The sequence below is a fragment of the Anopheles coluzzii genome, chromosome 3, assembly GCF_943734685.1.
Source record: "Anopheles coluzzii chromosome 3, AcolN3, whole genome shotgun sequence".
In the NCBI taxonomy this organism is placed as follows: domain Eukaryota; kingdom Metazoa; phylum Arthropoda; class Insecta; order Diptera; family Culicidae; genus Anopheles; species Anopheles coluzzii.
In genome coordinates, this window is record NC_064671.1 from 17,421,328 (window position 1) to 17,446,046 (window position 24,719).

Below are 24,719 nucleotides of genomic sequence, written 5' to 3' on the forward strand. Positions count from 1 at the left end.
GCACCTCGCTGCGCCTAGCGATGTGAGTTTTAAAGCTTATGAAATATGTAAATAGCCACTGACATGGCTAAGCGATCGGTGGCATCCTTGTGCTCAGCAAACCGCAAACTCTCCACCACATTCGTCGCACACACACACTCACCCACATACCCGTCGATGGTAAGGTAGGTGTTTCAAAATGCAAGGTAAAGTTTGACGGAAATCCGGCGATTGACCTGCCCCGACAAGGCGGCCGATGGAAGAACCGGAGCAGGAAGACGTCTGTGCAGCAGGGCGATGATGATGCTGTCGACGCCCACACCACACCGCTGACAGGATCCACTCGACGTAAGATTTAAATTGAATGAAGCAGGGCGCCCGTCAAACGAAAAGAAAAAAGAAGGACGAAAAGCAATGGCTGCCGGTTGAATCCATCCGGGCTAAAGTAAATCGTCTGCAGGTATTTCCCCTTCCAGCAGCACACTCACCGTACGCGACTTTCCCTTCTGCGCCTACCCTTGAACGCTCTCTTTCTTTCGCGAAATGGAGCATGATGGTGAAAGAGATGCGCTTTTATTCCAAAACCGTGTATGGTGCAAAATAAAACCCCCCTTCCCCTTTTCTAACACACCGTACCCCTTTGCACGGTGACGATGGCGTAGCACCGTATTCTAACGAGCTTAAATAAAGATATAAATTATGCAAATGGTAAGAGTGCATTTTTACGGTCGAAATCGTTCGCCGAAGTGGCGATGAAAATGATTACGACACTACGAGCTTTTCACGTGTGGTGCTGGCTGTAGCATATGCTTTGCGCTCGTACTACTTGCGCGTGGGTTGTTTTGTTCGCTTTCACGCTGTTGCTGCTTGATGATGGTTGTTAACGTTGGCACTATTGTTTGGTGAAAATATTTCGTTCGACGTCGTTTGCCGCTAAACAGAACATGTAAAAGCAAAGATGGCTCTTGAGCCTTTGGTTGTGTAGATAATTACTATCAATAGCGATGCCCTGGATTGCATTTTATATAATTTATTGAAGATGTAGTGGTAAAGAATGATAATAAAAAAATAAGAACGTGTGGATGTTTAAATGTAATTTTTATTCCTTTATTAGTTTTTTGGGCCGTATTTGGATTAAAAATTGAATAATACTGGTTGAGAAGAACCTTTCATGTTGGAACAACAATATAGAATTTTTGGTAGCGCACCGTTCTGATTTTGTAACTTATTTCATAATTTTATAATAATCTTAACAAGTCATTTGATTATTTTTGTTATATTTTATTGATAATGAAGCGGTTCCAATTTCCAAAGAAAGATGCACCAACAAGGCTAGAAGTAGATCGGTTTCGAAACAAAAAGTTGCATCTACTTCTTCATTTTCTTCTTCTTCTTCTTCTTCTTCTTCTTCTTCTTCTTCTTCTTCTTCTTCTTCTTCTTCTTTTTCTTCTTCTTCTTCTTCTTCTTTTTCTTTTTCTTCCTTTTCTTCTTCTTCTTCTTCTTCTTCTTCTTCTTCTTCTTCTTCTTATTATTATTCTTCTTCTTCTTCTTCTTCTTCTTCTATTTGGCGAAACGCGACTTAATTAATTATCACACCGCCGAATAGTCAATCCTTGCAACGGGGGAACAGTTCTTTTCAGGCTTGAACCCATGACGGGCATGTTATTGAGTCGTTCGAGTTGACGACTGTACCATGGAACCGCCCCCTCAAGTAGTTACGTGATATACGTAAGGTGAATTACACATTGATGAGATTAAGTACACATTAGAGGCTTTCTAGTCATAGCATGTATGGCCACGACCAGTGTTACGAACGGTGACACTAGTCGACATTAAACTTTACCAAATGAAACTGTTTGAAGCATCGCAACAAACATTCTTGATCCACGTCGTCTGAGTATCGTCTGTAACATTGAGTATCGTCTGTAACATTGTCGCAATATCTCTTCAATCTTAAAACATCTTACAACTGGCAACAGTAAAGCAATGTTGCTATAACATGAGGACTCTTTTTATTATCCCACTTGATATGCAAAAATTAACACTTTTTGCTTGAGACTATTATGTACTTACCTTGTCTCGACATGCATTCTGCCATCTACAAAGGGCAAATATCGTTCACTTACCATATTCTTAGTTGATTCCTTGTCTCGCAAGCGTACCAAGCTGCTCGGTACTGCAAACATCCCACCGACTTGCTCAAACAAATGCACACAATTTCCACACCCGTAATCATATTAATGCATTTTACGTGTAACGTCACCAATTGCTCTGCTACTGGCTCTGCTTCTGTCCCATTTCTTACGCAGTACGGTGTTTTCTTCCTTACCTGCAATTTCATATCAAACCAAAGGTACAGCTACTTCAGGCAACTCTTGCACGGTGGCACAGTTCATTGCTTTTCATCCACATGAACACAGGTTTGCATGGTAAATTTGAATTCTTTGAATCGAGATTAAATTCTGTCAACCGGTGCCGGCTGTCTGCTTGCAGCTGACCTGGTGAAGATGATGGTGATGATGGTGGTGCGTGCGCCCAGGCCATTGCGGTCAGGTTGTGGTAAGATTTTATTGACTTCGGTTTCGGGTCGGCTTGTTTCCGTTAGCTGCAAACGTTACCAGAATCGATTTTATTTTTCTCCCATCGATTAGAACCAGATGACAAGATTGCTAACAAACGAATGAACGTCCGTTCGCACATTGTAACGACAGAGAAGGATGTGAAGGATGTATGCTTTGCATGATTTGCTGAACGTTACTATTTGCTGAGTTATGAAAAATGTATGTAACAACAGTCGGTTTCATTATTTACCCATTGCTCGCATCGGAAATGCGACGACAAGCTGCAGTGCCGGAAGTGGTTTGCAAGCAACACAAACCCCCTGCCTGCCTTACAGCTTACTCTCTCACTGATTTGTCTGAAAGCATCTACAAGATGAGGGAAAAAATCGCCTCGATGTGAAATAATATGCATCCGTCTCTTCAATGCTCTTCAGTGCTGTTCGTATCCTTTCTCTATCATACTTCAGACTCACAGTAGCAACTGCCCGAAGGAACTCGTTTGGCTGGAAGTTGAGCTATTATTTGCTCGCTTCTCCCTCGTTTTTTGCTACCTACTCTTCCGTATGAGACAGAAGGGCAGACACTGGTTCTAGTGCTGGACGGGCACACAGTGAAGGAGATTTTTGATGCATGATATTTCAAAGTGTTCAACACTAATAGGCATTAGCAGTGATTTCTGCTATGCCTTCACGTCTGCAGCTTTGCTGCCGGTTCTCCATCAGGAGAGGAGATGAATAGAGCATACTCTCGGGTTATCTTTTCCTTCCCTGTCGTACCATCCCTAAAACTCACTCCCATAATCATGCAACCGTATTGACTGGCGTCGTACTACCAGAGCTACCAGGAGGTCTTGCGGTCATATTTGGTTCAGTGTTTCGGATGTCAAATGGAAGATGTTGACCAAGATTTAAAATTTCAATGACACAAAGAAGAATAGCAGCCATTCTGCTCCGTTGCGGGAGTGCTGCCCCGAGGTTGGCAAAGTTTACTACTGACCATCGAAGGCATCATGACTTGTACTATACTTAAAAAAAAGTCACAACCTCTCACAACCCTCAAAGTACCTCGAAAGTGGTTGGAAAAGGTAGAGCTGGCGAGAAGTACGAGGACATGTTTTCATAATTTTCACTCCTGTAATCTTTGCCGTAGTGATCGGCGAAAGTTTTCCAAACAATAGCACCCAGTGAACCACTTGGCTTATGTGGCGAGGGGTTCAGGGTTTTTAGTGGCCTTTAAGTCTGCATGGTGTAAGTGTGCCGTTCGGTCTGGCTAGTGAACGTTTTCTTTTGTTTGCTCTTGTTGCCGTTGCTGCAGTAAGGTCAGTTATGTGAACATTGCAGCTATTCGGTTCGGTTCACACGTTCCCCACTGACAGTGCAAGATGTGTCCCTTTCGTGCAGCGTACGGGACGAACGAGACGGACGCTTTTCCCCACATTTCCCAAGCATCTGTTTTACGCTCGCAAGCGTGCTTGCAAACTACTCAAAGTGGCAGCGGCCGTGTGCTTGATCGTGCCATTGAAGCAGTTTGGAAGTTTTCTCTACCATCCCGAGCGGTGCCTCTTGGGTGTGTAACTTTCCCACATCCGCATCGCACGTCGTTCGGTTCGGCTAGGTTAGAGTGGTGAAAGGAGCAACGAGCTTACGTGATGATTTTTAGATTTTCTGACAGGCTGAAAAGCTCGTGTTTGGCATCAGGCTTATACAGCGCCATCCACTTTTTGCAACCCACGCCCAGCGCTCGGTTCTGCCGTAGGATAGGCACCCGGAGCACAAGTTGAATACAATGAGAACGGCCCTGTCCACCGACCGGTTATGAGTAATGGGCGCCTGATGAAAAAGCCTTGCCCCATGCAAAATGGATCAATGATGAGGTGGAGTGAATGTTTTCATCCCTTCCTTTGTAGGTGTGCTCTTTATTCAACTGGTTTCGGGCTCATCACGACGGCCCCACGACGGAAGTAAAGGAGAGAATTGCTCATCATTGCACCGCTCGCTCAAGTGCCTGTGGATGGTTATTGTCTCGAGCACGGTCATCGTAGTAACGGATCGTCCTTCCCGGCAACATCTTCGCTCGTATTTGGTGATGGAAACGTTTGCAAAACCAAAGCACCATCGACGATGGGATTATCGTATAGGTTTGGGGCAAAATCTGCACTGAAAAAGTAAGCTGCCTTGGGAAAAGCCTAAGGGGTGCTTTTACATATTGCGCAGTCCGGAAGCTGTTGTTTTTGGTTGTTTTTTCGGCGCTCTGTTGATTCATTCGTATTCGCACATCGACGATGTGTGCTGTGTAAACCAACTGCCCCTTTTTTTTCGCCATCACAAGCTACTGTTGCCCGTGCCTAGATTACAAGAGCAAACATTGATCGGCTTCATGATAGTGGACAGGCCCTGTTTGTGCAGGGATTGTTGTATTAAACGGGCTGCTCAGAATGTTGTACATATGGAAGGATGTTTACCCTATCAATAAACTTACATGCTGCACTTTTTGTGGGTTATTTTACAGAAAAAGAAAGAAATATTCTACCTTTGAATTGTTTATTTACAAATAACATTTCACATTTTTATTGTATTTAGAAAATAATAAATAATAAATAAATATGACGCTGCAAAAATGTTACTCTTACAATATTTGTTCGTATTTTCTTTTCTAATTTTGAATTCTACACGTTTATCATTGAGTCTGTAATAAACATGGTGTACAGAGTGACTAGATGTTTTATTCCTATTACACAAGGACCGATATGAAAGTTTTTTTTTGCCCAGCTAGTATATTAATTTGTTGTGTATTGAATGCTTGGGCTAGTCTCGTCATGGGTTGATTCTTTGTATGAATAAGTTACTAAAACATGAGTCCATTAGTGACTTAGGTAGACCTCGACTGACTTTGGATTTTGTTTAAATCAACAAGACGATGAGAAACGTTTTTATTTCACAAACTGTGATTGCCTGATTTTATGGCAAACATATATTGTTATCGAAGAAAGTCAACAAAAATAAAAAAATATCTTAAAATCCAAAGTGCTTAACAACCATAGTCTACAGTAATGATACCTTTTAAAACCTTTTAAAAATAAGTTAAAATGTATAAAAAAAACTGTTTTTTAAGAAAAGTATTCATTCAAACATTGAAATTAGCAAATCAGTTTAAAGTTAACAATTATACTAGATTTCTATCCAATATATTAATTCAAATTTATAAATATTAGTGAAACCATAAATATTATTGTCCCAGCAATATTTAACTTAAACTGTTTCCTGTACAATGCACCACTAATTCTAGCTTGCGATGATTTATTAAAAACAATTCCAATCCGTATTCTGTGCAAAAAAAGCTACGTCTCTTTAGAAGAAGAAACACCAGTACTCCACCAATGCAACCCTTCTCACTTCTCACACTATACCGCGCGATGCCCGGAAGGAAGGAAACACATCTTTTCCCCACCACCGGGGCACAGGAGCGTGACATCGTCCAATCCAGCAACCCGCATCCGGTCACGACATAACTCACCCGAAATCCGACGACCGCCTGAAAGACGCTCCTGGAAGAAGATAAATTCCTTCCCCAACCGGTTCGCAGGACTGCTGCGCCAGGGAGCCACCGGATAAGTTAAATAATAAAATATCATATAAAATAAATATATAGCTTTTCACACCAGCTGTTCCAGCTCGTTCTTATTTTGGCAGACTGGGAATTCAGTGGATGACAAAAAAAGGCTCGAGAGAAAGCTCGATTTTTAAATCCTTTTCCATCGAACGGGCTCACTCGAAAGGGTCACACAGGTGACTGGTACGACTGCAGCGATGCCACTCGGATACTCGGATTAAGCTTCAAATCTAAAGCCTGTGACACGTTTTTACCTTTGCAAAACCGAAGAAAAAGAAGAGGTAAGGGGTAAAAAACGGAAACACAAGATACAAGCAACCATTTTGCAAACCTGTTCCACCCACCAAGGCCATCTTTCGAACGTGCCGCGAATGTGCGTCCGGCGATGATCATTTTCGAGATAAATGTTACGGAAAGGTACTCCAACTTTCCCGCCTTCTCCCCGTCTATCCCTGGTGCTTTCGTCTGCAGCAAAAAGTCATTCAAATCGTAAAAGAAAAGATACGAACCCGGGCTGGGAGGCATCGGGATCGGGTGTGGAAAATTGCATTGAACCACCGTGCAATTTCTGCAACCGTTTTGTGGCAAAGCGCAAACGAGCTGTGCACGATCGACGCTCGCGCTGGATAATGTTAAGAGCGAGCTAACGATGGCGAACGGTGAAAATGAATGGTGGCCATCCCCGGACGTACAGGATGGGGCTCCCTTTTTTTTGCTTTCTTTTTGCAGTTCCGGCGTGTGCCGTAAGAGAAAGAGGGCCCACACGCTGGGAAGGAAGCATAATCGTCACGTAATTTAACGTCAAAATGCTACACAATTTATGATCTATTTTGTCCAACCGGTGGTACCGGGAGTAGTTTCTAAGGATTTGTACCGGCTGGAATGTTCCGTTTTTATTCTCGTTTCATCTTAGCAAAATGGTCACATTCACGGGAGCAAAAGGGGGGCGGGAGACAAGGGAAGAGTTAGAGGATTTGGTGTCCGTTAAGCCGCAGGACAAAAAACTGTCCTGCAGAAGAGATAACACTTGTGTGAAGCAGATACTGTTTCGGGTGGGATGGAGCACGGGAACGAGGGAAAGAATTAAAAAAACGAGGTGAAAATATAAAGTAGAGACAAGGGTCTGTTAGGGTGCGCGCTCACCATGAGTCGGTATATTTTCTTCGTCGATCGTGCAGGATTTGTAGCAGTCGAACGACATTGGGGACGCGGGTGGACGGGTGGGTTGACCGTCTCATAAAATATCTTAAAGCACGAACGTCAACCGGTGCAAATGTGGGAAAGGTCGTAAGGAGCCAGCTGCTAACCGTTTCTGCCCGACCGAGCTGTTCGGGGCAGAAGGGCCAAGCGGGCGTTGGGAAACGGTTCCAGCAATGGCGTTGAAATCGTTTCGTAGCGAAATAGAAAATCCAACTACTATATATCGCCAGGCCCTGTCCTACGTTCTCCCTTTTCCGTGTGCATCCCCCAAGCACCGGAAACGAGGTTTGATTTTTATCGAATTATAATGTGAGAAATATTGTAGAGGAAAAACGACGTCGTTACGACTGACGTTGTCGTCGGGGTGACTCTCTGCCGGCAGTGCTTGGTCTTTGCAGCGTTAGCTACGGGCACTTACTAAGTGCCAGTCTGAGGAAGAAGTGTGTGATCCGTGGTGTGGGGTTCGGTGCGCGGCAAGGACGAGATACGGTTGACACTTTCGTTATTCGAATGGAATATGTTACATGCTTCGAGTTCTGGCGCGCGTGGGGAAATATGAAATTGGAACCTGGAGCTGCGAAGAGCGGAGGGAAATGTTTTATCGAAACTATTCGCCAGAGCAGCAGTTCGCTGGTTTTGGGGAGTCGTACGAGCAGGAGTGGATGAGACAGAAGTTGCTTTCAATATTCAATATGCGATTTGCCAGACGGTGCTGCCTGAGTTCACATGTCGCCGGAATGTGTTGCTTTATTGGGTGTAGCTTAAGGAAGTTAAATTTGAAGTATTTTGCGTAGGATTATCATTTTTGATAAAATTAATAACACATTGATGCTTTTGAAGATGAAACATTGGAAAGAAAGATAATATTCAGCTGTGTTATTTGGAAGCTATGCTTAATACCGTTGGCAAGTTACTAGAAAACGGTTTTGATATTATGAAATATAAAATAATATAAGAATAAATATTTAGACGCCAGATTTTGATAAAATTTGGCAAACGTTTCAACAATAAACAATATTATCATTTCGCAACCCTTTCGCACATCGTTGTCCAAACCCATAACCCCATCAAAAGCGATGGTACGGTCATAAAAATCGAAAGGATATTGAAATAAAAATTTATGTGCCAGGTCTGCACAGTGACTCACGTTTCGATTTCTTCAAGAATGTCCATTTGATTTTTTTTGTTGCTCTGCAGATGGTCCATTGGAAGAACCGTGGAGGGTGTGTGTAATATCAATAAGCTGGCTTAAAGGTGTCAATTGTGGGGGTTCACGGGTGTGAGTAAAAGCATACACACAGATGCTTTGGTCGCAAGAGAAGCTCCCGAAGCAGCATGCGTCGATTCATGTGCTGGTGGGGATAGCGTTTTGATTCAATTTAAAACCGAATATTGTGCACACTATTTCATCGCGAAACTGCAGCGACATGTGCGAGGGAATCAGATTTCATGCTAGTAGTGGTTTGGTGTCAGATTTTGCATTATGGGTTTGGAAGTGAGAGAATTGCTAGCAAATGGTAATAATGATTTCGTGCCACGTAGATTTTAGATAAACAGTGGCTATCAAAATGACGTTTAACAAAAATGTTTGATAAGCTTGATTTTTAGAATGAGTAATAGTTCTTAAAAATCTTTGGAGAGTGACTCAAGAATGTTAAAGGAAAACTCATATCAAGGAATGACTTTTCAGTTATACAGTATTACGTCTACGCCTTACGGGCTTGCCTGTAAAGGCCATTATGCTCGCGCAGGACTATACGGCTATTAAGCAGAACGAGATTAAGATACATCGTGGATGTTTGTAATACAATATTTTTTCTCCTAAATGCACTGACTTTTATACTAAGCATTTCACCTTAAATCTTTAAAGCAATTTCGAGTTATAGACGTTATTCTTCTTATGTTAAAACAACAAATAAACAAGAAATTATAGCTTTGCATTCTTTTAAAAATATCTATTCTGCTTATGAACACATGAACATGAAACTACCTGACAAGAATTGAAATGAAAACTTAGGTCATACTTTAATCCAGGGGTTTATATTTTATAACAGCAGTGGAAGAAGAAATCACACTTGGAGTTGATTCGTTAGAGATGTTTTCTCAAAGCTTTTTGGTTGTCTCACAAATACTTGTAGATACATCGACTCCAGGATTTATTGAATTTTCTTTCTTTGGCTTATATTGCTACTCTGATTTATTGACAATTAATATCATGATATCATTATTATTTATTTATTATATTATATTTATTTTCAAAAATTACAAAAGAAAATAATTAAAACATAAGTTGAAAAATAAAGTCAAATTTAAAGTAAAATAAAAATTTAGTTCAAATTTGAAAACATAATTATATTCATAACATAAACTGAGCACATTGAAGCACCAATACAATAATTTCAAACTTAATCATAACAATCATATATGATAAAGAGCTTTTTGATTATAAGCTACCAAGTTGTACAGATTGACGTTGCTCCCACAAGAGGACTATGTAAGACATGTCCAATATTTGCCCTTCTAAATGTACCAGACACGTGGTAAACTTTTCCCATATTTTAAACCTCAACCTGCTCTAACCTGTTCACTTATCCTTCCGTGAAGCGTCAGCGCTACGCATCCCAATGTAATCTGCCTAAATTAGTGTTGCCAAACTAGCAGTCGATTGCAGCGAAAGCAGCACCGTTCAACCCCTAAACCCATCGACAGCTAAATCTTTCCTCACTATTTGCTAGCGCAATGATAATCCCGTAGAGGGAGAGAGACGTAGAAGCAAAAAAAAACATAGACCAGAGACGGGAGCAGTCGAGTTGCAATTTGGGCGGTGCTCGAATCAGCCGTAGAAAAGTTACACAAAACCGAGGCCTTGCGCACGGTGGTCTCGAATTTGGCGTCTGGCATCGGAGCCGCACGAAGAAGTGCACTCGCACGATCTAATTACGGGTGCCAAATTGAGTTTAAATCATTAATTTAATTCTCATAATTAAACGAAATTGACTTACCGTCAATGAGTCGGGGACTGGTTTAGGGGTTGGCTGGAAGGCCGCGAGTTTACCGTTGATGCTCCCGCTTGGTGCTATGAATGCAATCACGGATTGAGGCTGGGATTCACCGGCTCGCAGCCGGTTGATGTTACGAAAATTTCAGATTTAAATGTAGACACAAAAATGTCCCACCGAGGCCATGCCACTGGTCCACAGGATAGCATCCAGGTGCAAATGCAGCCATACTGCAATGGTTCCCAGTGCCAAAGCGGCACAGTTAGTAGCGAGTACGGCAACCAAGGCACTGAATCTTGGAAGGCTTCCTCAACAGACGGTCCTCAGCGTGTCCTTCTGAGTCTGTTCCATTTCCTTCACGCCCTTTCCTAGCCCAGCACAGCCAGCACAATGGAAGCACATCCTTACCGCGCTGAAGTTGAAGTGGATAATTAACTTAAAAAGAACATTTATTTTCATCTTACCCATGGCTTGCCTCGTTTTCTTGAGGATGCTCAAGACTCGGGCAGAAACTGGTGCATCGGACTTGGGGAAGACTTGGAATGGGTTTGCTTCGGTTCGCTATAATCCTTGAGCTTCTTCGCGAGTTGCTGCTTCGTCGTCGTGCCAACAAGCCCAAACCAACGGTGCAGTGCAGTGCGGTTTGCGGGAAGAAAGTTTGCGGAAACGGCAGAAACTGGCAAGATTAAAACGAGTACTAATGGAAGTGAGGTCCTGAAAAGGGGCTCTCGCGGCGCTCGACACCGTCTCCGTCGCTATCCCCGTGACCCATGTACTACACTAGCTGTAGTGTTGTAAATCTAGGAGAAAACGCATAAAAAAACCGAGCTTGGAACAGCCAGTCCACCAATTCTCTGACCAAACTGGGTGGGTGCAAGTAAAATTTAGAGCAAACAACACTTTATCTTTATTCTGAGCGCGAGACTAATGAACCTAAAGTTGGCAATGCTTCTTCGGATGGTTGGTGGAACGGTTTTGCTATGGGGCGATGATGGGTGCCGACGGCCTACCCATACCCCAACGTTCGTATGGTTCTCTTTTGCGACTACGTCGTCTGCCGCACAGCAGTCGCTGTTTTGTGATAGGTCAAGGTTTCTGCATTGTTTCTTGCACAAGTAACAACGGGTAACAATCGGCCTTTCATCGACACCACTTTCCGTTTGATGAAGTGCAGGGAGCGGCACGTTCGCACCGTCTCCGTCGCATGAGCTTGTTTCTTGATGACTGCGGCACTGGAAACAGCCTTGCGCTGGAACTTGCGCTTGCTGTATAGATGGCAATGTTTCGCTTTTATTTCTAAAACGTTGCACTATAGGACTTAAAGACGATGAGGGTGAATTGTTTCGTGCGACACTTATAACCAGCATGCTTGGAAGCATGTACTATATTCACGCCCATGAAAATGACTACTAGAGCGTACATTGTTGTTGATAAGTGTCATAAGTTGCAGCTCCACACACAAATCGGTGGTGAAGTCGACCAGCCAAAAAGTGCCATTTGACCTTAACATTGCTTTAAAAGCATTCGTTTTGGCTGAAATTAAACACAAACCCGTAAGTTGGTACAGGTTTGAAGAAGACTGTAAAAGTTAAACGTTTGACTTTTGCGGGACAGCTTTGTCCAACTGTATGCGAAAACTTAGCCAAAGCCTTCGAGCTTGGTTGACCATTTTCCGTACGACCATCTTGAATGCAGCTGGTAATAGTAAGGTATTGTTTTCATTTACTGTAGCTCGTTTCCGTGATAACGAACTCGTCGAACGCGGCAGGCAAGCAAAGTTTTTAAAACATGAAGATCTATGCCTGCCCCGTGGCTGACGATCCGCATCCACACTGATGCGGATGTGACTGTGCGCAGTGCCACTACATTGAAAACTCTGCCACGAGCCATACGAGGATGTTTTGTCCGGCGCATCTGTGCAGTTCCGGAAGGAACAATCCGGAAGGGCTAAAGGCTCCAGTTGTTGCGGTTTGTTGGTTTCGGCTGAGAGAGGCAAAGAAATAGATAGAGAGAGAGAGAGAGAGAGAGAGAGGAAGAGAGAGAAAGTATCGTCGGTGGAGTGGCCTATTGCTGGTTCGGGGTAGGGTTTGATCTGAGTTGCTGAACGTACTCGTTGAGGAAGAGTTATCTCCACTGCATCCGGTTGTGGGCTTTCCGCACAAAACTCGTTTGCCTCCTTGCCCCATCGACTGCCGGTTGCTACGTCTCGGTTGTTGGGACCACAGAGAGCCCTTGGCAATGAATAAATTAAACCATACCTATGGCTATTTATCCGTGGGTACCAGCACGGGAGGCAACTGAACTGGAGGGAGACGGAAGAAAGCTCGAGAAGAATGATACGATCCAAATTAGATGTGTGCAGTAAATGATTATTGTGAATGAGGTTTAAATAACTGCAATTAGATTAAACAAATAAATGTAAGTAATCTAATCATGTACAACTTCCATAATACGATTAGCTTTTTCTTGAAACTAAACAAAAACAAATATGCACAGTGCTTAGAGTTATCAGACACTGCAATTGGAGAAACTACGTTCAGTTATTGATCATATTCGAAATGTATTATCGAGCTCGAGAAATCGAGGAAAGATACATGACTAGACAATAATTTGAACATATATCTAATAAGATTATTATGAATAGCAAACACCTGCTAGTTTGATAAGTATTAAGAAGCTCCAGAGAGGTATTTTATGGCCAGGACAATACCCAGATTATATACAGGGATTCCCAAGGTTTTTTGGTTGTGTCACGATATTGTTTGATAACCTTCCATATTTTTTTGATGTGTTCCCACGATTTTTTGGCGTTTTCCAGAATTTCTGTTTCAATTGCATTGCAACTCACTATATATGGGAATCGTGGAATATATCGTGAGACGAGCCCGACTAATTACATTAATCAATCAATCAATCGTGGGAAACCTCAGTAATGTAAATAGAAATTTAGCATCAATCAAATGTTTAATTCTGATCCAATATTATTCTATTTTCCGAAGCAACAGACCTCAAACCTTTATCAGTTTATCGAATTCATCATGTCACTAAGGGTAGGGAGCAGTCATAGAAGATGATAGTCCCATCTATTATTCAGCATCGTGTAGTGTAATTTTGTCATTAAGCGAAAAAAAGTGATATCGTTGGAAAGCCAACTACGATTTATTGAAAGGTCTCCATCATACGATAACGGAATCATATATAAAGGGTGTCCCTGCCTATCAAGATCGCGAAAAAAACTACTTTTGAGCGGGATATCAGGGCCACAACACCATAAAAAATAATATACAGACTGTTAGTAACATAATTCATTTATGCAATTAACCTTGTAAGTAAATAAAAAAAAGTAAATAAAAACGAGAAAAACGTTGCAATTTTATTCAAAAAAATCAAACAAACAAGTTTGGGAGCTTTGAGTTAAAGAACGTAAATAGAAAAATCAATCTGTCAAAGTTAACAAAAATATCGATAACGTGCAGGTGAGCTTCCGTAAAATCAAGTAAAAAGCACAATTATTATCGTTCTACTTCAATCTCTTCAAAACCTATATTTTGTACTGTCGTTGTATTGAGTGTTTTGCATCGCAAACAGACGCCAAACCTCCAGCGAAAAACATGCATTGTTTCAGAAACTTCATAGTTTCATTCAACCACTGTTTGTTGGATGCCCCTTTTTTCTCTTCCCAAACCAAACGCCTAAGGATTGTTTTCCGCTATGCTGTGATTTCGGTTCCAACCCGCCGTAGCCAAGCTCGTCAGCTTTGATCATGATCCAACCACATTCAGTGGCTCGTGATTGAAACCACTTGAAGCAGATGCATCTTGCATATGGTGGAAAGAAAAATAGCCTCCATCTTGCCACCCGAAGTCCTTCCGGGGCGTTGCGTGCCACCGGCAAGCACGGCACTCGAGCGGGCCAAAGTGTGCCACACGGAACGGAACAAAGGCACCTGCCGATTGGTTGTCATTTAGTGTGGCTCCCCAGTGAGAATGGAGACCACTTCAGCCCGAAGGTGAGAATCTCTTTCTTCCCCCCCCCCCCCCCCCCCCTGTCCCGGAGCGTACGGTGAAAAGCGACACTAATCAGCAGAAGCCCCAACCGGTCGGGCAGGCAGGCAGGTAGATGCGGAATGGAATGGCACGAGGGGCTGTGATCTTCAGGGTGAGGTCAACAAGGTGCGGATTATCCCGACAATCGAGCAGCACCGGTGGTGCACCGGTGTCAAGATTGTGCATCCTGATTGCTAGCAGCTTCCGAGCGGTTTGCTCGGTGCTTGAGGTACGGTGATTTGTCTTTTCCCGTTAACCGGTGCCCCGATTGTTGTTGTTGTCGGTGGTGGTAGTGGCGGTACCATCGTCCACAAGATCGTCCATTTTACGGTGTTTTCAATCCGGCCCGGTGTTCTTCCTGTGCGCTCTCGTTCGCACCCGTTCACCACCACCGTCCAGGACGATGTTTCGACAGGTGCCGAGAAGAACCACTTCCGGTGCTTAAAAATCTCACCCATTCCTGCTTTTGCTGCTGCTGTCAGGCTGAGAAGAGGAGTCAAAACCCCACGAGATCACACGCTACCCAAGCCGTTACGGAGTGATTTATTCCGCTGGACCTAGCCCGTGTTTCCGTGTTCCCAGCATCCCTCCCAGGTCCGGGAGTGTGCGAGAGCGCGCGCGCTTGCACCGTTTTATTTATTCAACTACTCTGCTCTTTTGTGTGCAGTCGTTGTCATTGCAGATGGAACCGTCTCACAGTATGGTGTTGCGGGAGGTTAGCGCGGGCTGAGCAGAGCAGCACGTGCGGGGGAGAAACAGTGTTTGGTAGCGTTTTTCATTAAAGGGTACATCTTGCTTGGTCGATAAATATTCTCTCGTTTTGCTTGGACCCGGTCCGATGGGATTAATTGACGTTGTTTTACACGACGGCAGAGGGGATTGTGAGGTGTTCTTTTATGTGTGAGTTTAAATGTTTCATCAAACGTGCAGCTTGTTTGACAATTGAGCAATGTTTGCATTAGATTTGGTTTCAAATTGGTTTGACATTCTTGTTTCGATTGTTTCATCTATCGCTGTGAAACATGGATAGTTTGTATGCACCACTCAACATTATAGAAATAATTCATGTAATTGTTTCGTAATTGTCTAACACACAAAAGCTTTATGCGTAAATCAGTGCTTTAGTATCTGTATTATAACACTTGAATAAATTGAAAGATTGTTTAGGAACTTTAGCCAATGTTTGATACATATACTGTGAGATGGAGAGTCAAAAATTGTGCAGAATTTCAAAGCATAACTGCATTAGAAATCAGGTTTAATACAATGTTTCAGAATTAATAACGCTTATAAAACGAGCATTTACCTATACATGTGTGTAGCTAAAATACTAAAAAAAATCAGAAATTGTGGAATAGTTTGCGTACTTTTTTCTTTCCCTTTTTGTCTTTGTTTCATTGTCTCTTTTTTTCTCTCTCTCTCTCTCTCTATCTATCTATCTATCTCTCTCGCTCTCTCTCTCTCTCTATCTCTCTATCTCTCTCTCTCTCTCTCTCTGATTTGCTTAGGATCAGTGGTATGGCCTTAAATAAATATTCTCCACGATACGTTTCTTTTCCTACTGTGTTCATTTACAGTGATTTTATTCATAGCCTTTAACTAAAATTTTATTTAATAAAAATTTAAACTAAATTATAAATATTCATTATTTCATCATAAATTTGAAAAACTCTAAACAATGTCTGATATCTTGGTTAAAATATAACAAAAACATGTAAAGGGTCGAAACAGCTGTGTAAGAAGCATGAAATCATCTTGCCAAACATCGATAACTATGCTTCTTCCTTAACCAAAAATTACAATTCCTGTCGCTTGGTAAAATTGAGCATTCAATCTCTTGTTGCTGGTTTTATTGCAATTTTTATCTTTTGCCTTGATTTTTTCCTTCCCCGTATTCCGGCGCATTATCTTCGGTCGCCGCGTTGAAATGCGGTAAACGTTGTAGCAATCTTCCATTTTTTGTGTCGTTCCGCGATTGTATCCCGGTCCAAACCGTTCCCGATCGTCATGAAAGCATCTAGCACCACCCGAAAAGCTCTCTCCCGTAGTGTCTCCGCCGGAAGCATTGAAAAAAAGGGAAACCGAACCCGAACCCATCCGAGGGTGAGCTTGGGAGGAAAATTGCTACTCACCGGCGATTTTCCTACCGTCTTGGTGTCGTTTACCCAAAAGGAACGCTTCGGCGAGAATGCGGTAAACGCTCTCGGTGGAAAGACATAAGAAGACATTAACCTGGACAAGATAGATGGATGACTTCAGGGTAAATAATAGAGGGTAATTGAGGTGAAATGAAACCAACTCTTCGCAGAAACGTATGCTCGAGACGTGAATACCCGTTGTCGTCGTCGGCGGCGGCTTACTTACCCTCACAGTAGCAGGTGAGGAATCGTTTGGCACTTGTGCAGGTTGTGAGCTGCCGTTGCTGTCTGGTCGAACCAACCGCAGCGTTTGCGAACAATTTTTGCTATTAGTCTTCTTCACTGCAGTCCTTTTGTTTTTTTTTGTTGAGACAGATTTTTTCACCATTCACCTTCCTTTGTGGGCGATGTGTTGGATTTGATGTATTTTTTGTTTCGTCCCACAGTTCGTTCGGTCGTGCGAGCAATTGTTCTCCGTTTCGTCAGGTACAAAGTGTCTCCTCTGCTCACAATTCGTGCATTGTCTAACGGTGTGTCTTAGTGCGGAGGGTTATGTTTCTTTTCCACAAAAACCGTCAGCAGCGCACTGGGGGAAAGCTCTCCTTCAGCTGGAAAACGGGTAACGCTCGTGGGCACATAATGGCTCATAGTGGAAACATAAGTCATGCGCTAACAGTCAAATGTTTCGCCGGAGTGCTAGAGTAGGAAAAAAGCTCAACATATTGCATATGTGGCAGGGTGTAAAAATGTGATAAGCGATACAATGGTTGTGTGAAGAGTGGAATAGAAATGTGTGCTACTGTTGGATTAGATTGTTTCACGAGTACTGCATATGTTTCGAAGCAGAACACGGAACCGGACGGAGTAATAATGTGCTTTGCATTTTACTGCAGACAGAATTAGCTGTTTAATGCATGAACAATGTGTTACACTATTATAATTGTGGTATAATAATGGTTTTGAATTTTAGCATATTGTCTTTCTACTAGAAATGTTTTCGACGCAGATTTTTGCATTGAATTTTGTTTAATTATTTCTTCAATAATTCCATTTATTATACAAGCTTTTTAACTAAGTTGTGGCATAAAAAGAAGTAACATAAAGGAAAAAACTTACGATTAAAATAATTAATATTTTACAAGTAGATTCAATGTTATCTAAACTAATTAATAAAGCTAGATGGAAAATAATTTTAACACTATTTTGCTGGGACGAATGCTGATAAGTAATTAAATATTAAATAGCTCATTTTTTTATTTACCTCATTTCATTCCATTTCCATTTCATTTCATTTCATTTCATTTCGATGTTTAATACAACAAATATGTAAAAAATCATTATTAAAATAGCGCACATAATTGATTTTATTATGATGTTTATGTGCAAAATATTTATTGTTGGTAACTTCTTAAGGACACATTCGTTTATTGCACTTAAAATTTCTCTTGTTACACTTTCTCACTCCTCCTCACCATTTCAATCCCACGATCAACGTTTTAAAAATCAAACGCAATATTACAATTGACACGTTCATTTCACTCACCTGCTACCCGAAGATTGATTTGGGAACGGTGCTAAAAGAAATGCTCAATCCAGCAAACCAACCAACGTTGGCAGCATGTGCGAACAGCTAAGCTTGAAACATATGTGCCTCTCATTCTTTTCCTAAAGCAAAGAGTTTCCTCTCTTCGCCTTATTGGTGCTCATCATTCACCAAAGCAGGTGGTGTTTGCAAGGGACGCCAGTAAGGGATATATATGTATTCCCGGGCAGTGGCAGGCTCCATCAGACAGACAGACAACCCATTTAATACACACACACTAGCACAGCGAACACTCTCGCACACATGCGGTGTGTCGAAGTAAAACGGACCACCAGAGCGCACTCTAATGTATCATATTTCGATCTAATCTGCATAAATCAATAATCCATATCTTCGATTCCGGCTGGTCGGTGGCGGTGGCTTTGCAAAACCCTTCGAGCTTCTCTTCTCCGGGCCTGGAATTTGCTACTGCCATGGCATCGGGACCACCTTTTTCCCGATGGCTTTTTATTTGTTTATATATTTATGTGCATTCCGACCGGCTGGCTCAGTACGTGCGGGACCCATTTCGCACGTACGGGCCGTGAAATATCGAGCCTGCCTGGGCCGTAGGATGGAACACACGTCTACATATATTGAAAATATTGATATGAAATAATATCCTCTCGCCTCTTTCTCTCTCTCTTCCGCACGATCATACCGATCCCATTCCCCAAACGTTCCGGAATGCCGAAAAACCCCGTACCCAGTTGATCGAGCATTTGGGTAGGGAGCAGGTCTGCGTTTCTTGTTTGCTTCGTGCTGTTTTTTTTGTTACTGTTTTTGCTCTTGTAACTGAAAAGCTTTCACTCTTGTTTATTTCGGAGCACACATTTATGGAAGTCACATACACTGCCAAGCCTGTCCTGCTTTCTTCTCGCCCCCCCCTTTTGCCAGAAGCTAGTTGGCAGGCAGTCAAACGTATCAATCGCAATTCGCGCACGTTCGTTTTCACGTGGCCAGGCGAGATGGAAATCGATGCAAGCAGCGGGAAAAAGCACTTCTGCTCAATAGGCAATGAAAATTCGTGTACGCTTGCAAGCGCAGAAACGATCGATAGTTGATAACTGAAATCGTGCCAATGCATGGACGGATGTGTGTTTATACCAGTGATTGAATTTGCTGCTTGAGAGTTGGGCTGTAGAGGTTTGTAAATAACGTTGTAAAAATCATTCAGCTATTATTTTCTTACTAATTAGCTGCTTCTTGCAAAGAATCGTTCTTTAAAATCATGTTTCAATGTTACAAGTCAAAACGTGTTTTGTATGCTTAGCTTTAATTAGCTGGGTTATTTCAATGTCTTCTGTGAGATGAATCCTTTCCCTGGCGCATTTCTGCCATTTATCATCAAAAATAAAAATCGACAGACATGTTTCAAAGTGACGTGCTAGCTTAAAGTGCCTAAAAAATGTTCAACATACGGTTGTAAGGGAAAGAAAAAAGTAAAAGAAAATTGTAACATCTTTCAAGACACGTCCCCTTACATGAAGGAAACATGAGAACATAATGTGCAATCGCGACGAACACGCCCGTGTCGGCTGTGTGTGTGTGTGAGAGAGAGAGAGAGAGTGTGATATGTTTGAGCAAGATTATTGATGGCAAGGTTATCACTCACCAAACCAAGCACATTGCGGCCAAATCTTACCATGCGCATGGTGATTGTGTCACGCTAGCAATCGTTTGGTGGACATAATTCGCAGGAGGTAGCAGGTTGTAAAGTCGATTCAGAAAGGGTGGTAACCAACGCTCAGGCCTGGTCCTGGGCTAACCTGTTATGGAGAAGATTTATTTTGACACGTTCGTCTGTACGCCAAAGTCCTGGCACCAGTTGAAGTGAGCGATCCTTCAGCAAAACCCTTCCCCGGTGTAGGCAAATGAAGAGAAGGTTTGTCATTTGCTTGAACCATCTTCACGAGGTAGGCCAATGTTTTTGCTTGCAATGTTGGCTTGGAACGTGTGAGAACGTATGCTATCTGTGGTTATCAATCATCGGTTACCCAACGCGGGACTAAATTACAGAATGTGTGTGACTGCTGGTGGCGAACAAGAATTTGCTTTAAAATGGGTTAAAGGATGCCGTTTTTGCTGAGTTCAAACAAATTGAAATTATTTTCTGTCAAAATGCCAAATATACATTCTTTTTGAGGACATTTGATTCTCGCTGTATATGTTTTTATACATATTTTAATTCATGGAATCCCACCTTAAGTAAATACGTCAATCCATTTAAATACATAACGATAGCAACTCGAATTACATTATTCGCTTAATTTGATGATGGTGATTGTGATTTTGGGGATTGAAAATAAAGCTTACGATGTTGAGCTGGCTATAGAAATGCTGAATCATTTGAACAACATTATATTTAAAACTGAATTGACAGTAGGACAAAAGGCTTTTGACATTTATTTACGATAGTTCCTAAACTGTCCTCAAGATTCCTTTACATTCATTAAGAGAATAAACAATTTTTTAACATACTCTATAAGGGTGTCTAAACTAGTTATGTGGAGCGCACTCTTTGGAGCGCACCCACGACTCCAATCCGACTCCGGCAAAATCCGAAGCACTAGTTTCGCCCGGAGTTGGAGTCGTCTGGAGCCGTCTTGAGTTGTCTGGAGTCACCCTGAGTCGTTCGGAATCGTTAGGACGGTTCCAAATGACTCCGAATCCTCTCTGGACTCTGGACGACTCCGATCCTAAACGACTCCAAACGACTCCAAACGACTCCAAACGACTTCGAACCACTCCGGATGGCTCAGACTGCGAACGAATCTAAACGACTCCGGTTGACTCCGGGCGATTCCGTACGATTCTGAACGACTTTGGGTAATGATGGGCGGACCTGCCGTCCGTAGTCGATTCCAAAATTATCGGAGTCGGATCGGAGGTGACTCCGTATTTTTGCCAACTTTACTTATCACTAGTCTAAACTATAAAAAGCGGTTGTCCCGTGGTATAGCCGTCAACTCGTACGAATTAATAGCATGTCCAAGGTAACATGTAACATGTAGGTTCAAGGCTATCATGAGCCGTAACAAGGACTTACTCTCCGGGTGCGTTGTACTAAATAAGTCTCGAAATCCTGTATAGGCCGGCATGTCCGCGTCAGACGTAACACCAAATATAACAAAAAGAAGAAAATAATTCATTTATACTGGGAAACGTGATGAACGGTTCAATAATACAATTTTTACGAATTAATGTTAACCAGTTCACCAGAATGTTCATGCTATAGATCGATATGAAATTGGTTCTATTGTAGTTTAATGAGGAGTGCTTTATGAGAAATCATTATCCACATTCAGGCATAATTCATCTCTTTCCTCAGAACACAATCGATTAGTTTTCACCAGAATGATTTTCCAACCGTCCAGCGCAACACTACCGAGAAAAGTGTGTCGCTTTTAAATTAATCACTTTCATTTTCACATATTCGCACGTTCATGTTCGTTCCGTTGATGCGTTCGTACATCGTACGCAAGTGAGTGAAACAATCTCTCCGACTGATACTTTTAATTGCCATTCCGTTATGTAGCACACCGTGAACATTATGCTGCATATTGTAGTAGCATTGATATAGTTTTGAGCAGCATCAATTCAGTCCCGAGCCCCGAGTGTCGCTCATAAACAATGCACACGTACGTGTTCTTGATACACCGCTTTAAAAAACGAAGTTCAAAATTAAAAAAAAAAGGAAAGCATCCTCCCAGTTTCCATTGAAGTTTTTTTTCCACATTAAGCTTCATTGGTTCGAGTGATCATACAAAAACCAAACATGATATGAAGAGCCTGCGTTGGCATGCTGAATGCGGTACGGGTCACACGAGCACGAGGAAATGTGCAAAAGCCAGCTTAGGAAATGATGAGCGTGCGGGTATGATGGTTCGAGAAGGTAGCAATGGTGCGGGTAGGCAAGAATCGTTCGCGCACATGTCGCGTACGCCGTTGCAAATTATTTGCATATATTCCATGCATTTATAATGCAAATTTGCCGTTATCATATTATTTGTACATATGTGCGGAGTGTTACTATCATTATTGCTCTGCCCACTGGCTGGCAAAAGTGGGAGAAGGGATGATAGGACTAAAACAAAAAATCGACCGACCGAACACACCCTCGTACAGGGCGCTTTGACCGTGGCATGGTATGATTTTCCCAATCACTGAGCTCACGTAGGCCCGGAAGTGGTGGAGGGAAATGAACATGTGAGGCATAGCCGGGCGCTCTTCCACTCGCTGAGCGTCAGTTTCAGTGCCAACCCAGTGCGGTGCGTTGACGCTATGGAGTCAGCGGTGTGCATTTTCTCCATTTGCAACCCAATGGATAAAGCCTTTTGAAGGTTGGCAACGGTGAAGTTGAAATGCATGACATTTAGCGCAATTGCTTCGAGGTCATTCGAGGTGGTGCCTGAATGTGCAAAGCCGAGTACATTTAAATGGATGTAAAACAAAGGACGGGGAAAAGTATGGGTTCATCAATGGACATTCTGTGGTACGTTCGGCATGCAACAGATTATGTGCAGTTTTAAATTTTTTAAGAGAAACCATCTATAGTTTGTCATGAAATGGATATGGAAACCATTGGCACATTATTGTGTGATAGTCAGAAACAATGCAATGTATCATAACCAAACCAAATTCAATTTTTTACTTCTTTTTTCAGCTTAAATTGTTCTCATTACGCACAATATATGTCATTATTCTGCGCAGTGTATTCAGTGGTGAATAATAAGGCATTTGATTGCTGTTATCTGTATTTTCTGACCTGTGAAATCCATATTTGATTCCCATTTCAAATGTAACATAAAATTTTTGGTATTGATTGGTGTTTTATAAATATCCTAAATAAATTATTTCCATCAGGAAACTTCAACCTACGTCCCGCTTGTTAAATAAAGTCAACGCAGAATTATGAAATATTTAAAAACATTATTTAGTTCTTTTCGTCTGATTTAGATTATTCACAAAAAAAATATTGGTATTAAGTACATTGATTGATTACTACCACTTTAGTATCTGATTTTTATGAAAATAAATATGAACACATCGATAATTCAGAAGACAACAATAACCAACCGCTAACAACCAATCCATCCATCGATTCCATCGTTTTCCAATTGCAGGGCAAATATGCTCCGGCAACCTGCACGTATACCGCATCGCTTCATCGTTTACCGATGAATGGAGAGCGCCTCACGAGTGATGAAGCCAACCTGTCAAGTGAAAACCATCTCGCTGCTTGTCAACTGCCAAATCCTTCGAAACAACTTTGACGAACCATTGCTGCGTCTGACTGTGTTTGTGTGTGTGTATCCATGAGCGATTGCTTTGATCGTGCTCGCAGTTTCCGTTTCGGTGATGCTAATACCAACCCCAGCGTGGCTTCCCTCCAACATGCAGCACATGCAGCACACGCGGACGGTTTAGTGACGCAAAACATGACAACCGAAGGCTTTCGCAGCAGACGCCAGCTAATCTCGGGAGAGGAAATGCCATCGAGACACGCGATGCCTATCAGTAGTCAACGCGTCACGCACAATGGTAAGTCGCTTTTACTTTCTTCCGCCGTGCCGATGTCGTCGTCGTCGTCGTCGTTGTGCTTTATTATCCAGATTTCCAGAAGATTTTGCTTCCCCCGCTCGGTGATGAACGATGAAGAATTCATGGAATCATTTCGACGGAGTAGAATAAAGAACAACTCTCCGGCGCCTTTTGCACGAGCTGCTGTGCGAGTAAGTTGTTGTTCGCTCAGAGCTTCGGTTAGCTTTCCTGGCAAGCAACTTGCTAGCGATGTGTGAAATTTGGGACATGCGTTTTTTTTCTGTCTGGCTACGTGCATTTGCTGGAAGAAATTTTGCATAACAAACATCAAACGGAATGAATTATACATGCTACGGGACACAACACACAGCAGCAGCTAGACTTTAAATGGTTGAGGCAGGACAGGTTGGTTTGTTGATTGGTTTGCTTGTGGGAGTGTAGTGTAGGAATAGGCAAAAATTTCGATGAATCTGGAAGAAACATGAAAAACTTTAAAGCAGTTGATCATACAAGTGAACTCTTGAGGTCTTTCGATCGCTTTTTGTTTTGATTTCTTCTTTTTCAGTTTAGTTCTGTTTTATTACTCAGAAATTATTCAATTGAAACTTCTTTTCGGGTACCTTTCTAAAAAAATATTTCATAAGTTCAATTCCTTTTTCGTTAAATTACACCATTTTTAATGAAAATCGCGTTTATTGTACAAAACAACTGCTTTTTTTTATTCTATTATTTAATTTTATCTATTATTTTTTATAGTAAAGTGCAGTTCATTATTGCTGAAGTATCGTTAAAGTTTAAATTTATACAGCTTTTCATTCAAAAACATCATTTTTCCATTTGCGTAATTTTGAATTGCATTTCTCCCTTAAAAATACAACCGTATTTAATGACATTTTTATTAGATAGAATAAAGGTTTTATTTTCCATTACTGATCGCAGTATTACCCGGTCAAATCAATCGTAGTAGATCTGTTCAGATCTGTGGTAGAAATGCTTTTTCTCGACATGCCTTCGAACAAAACTAGCGTTACGTTTTGTTCCAATTCCAGCATACCTAGAAC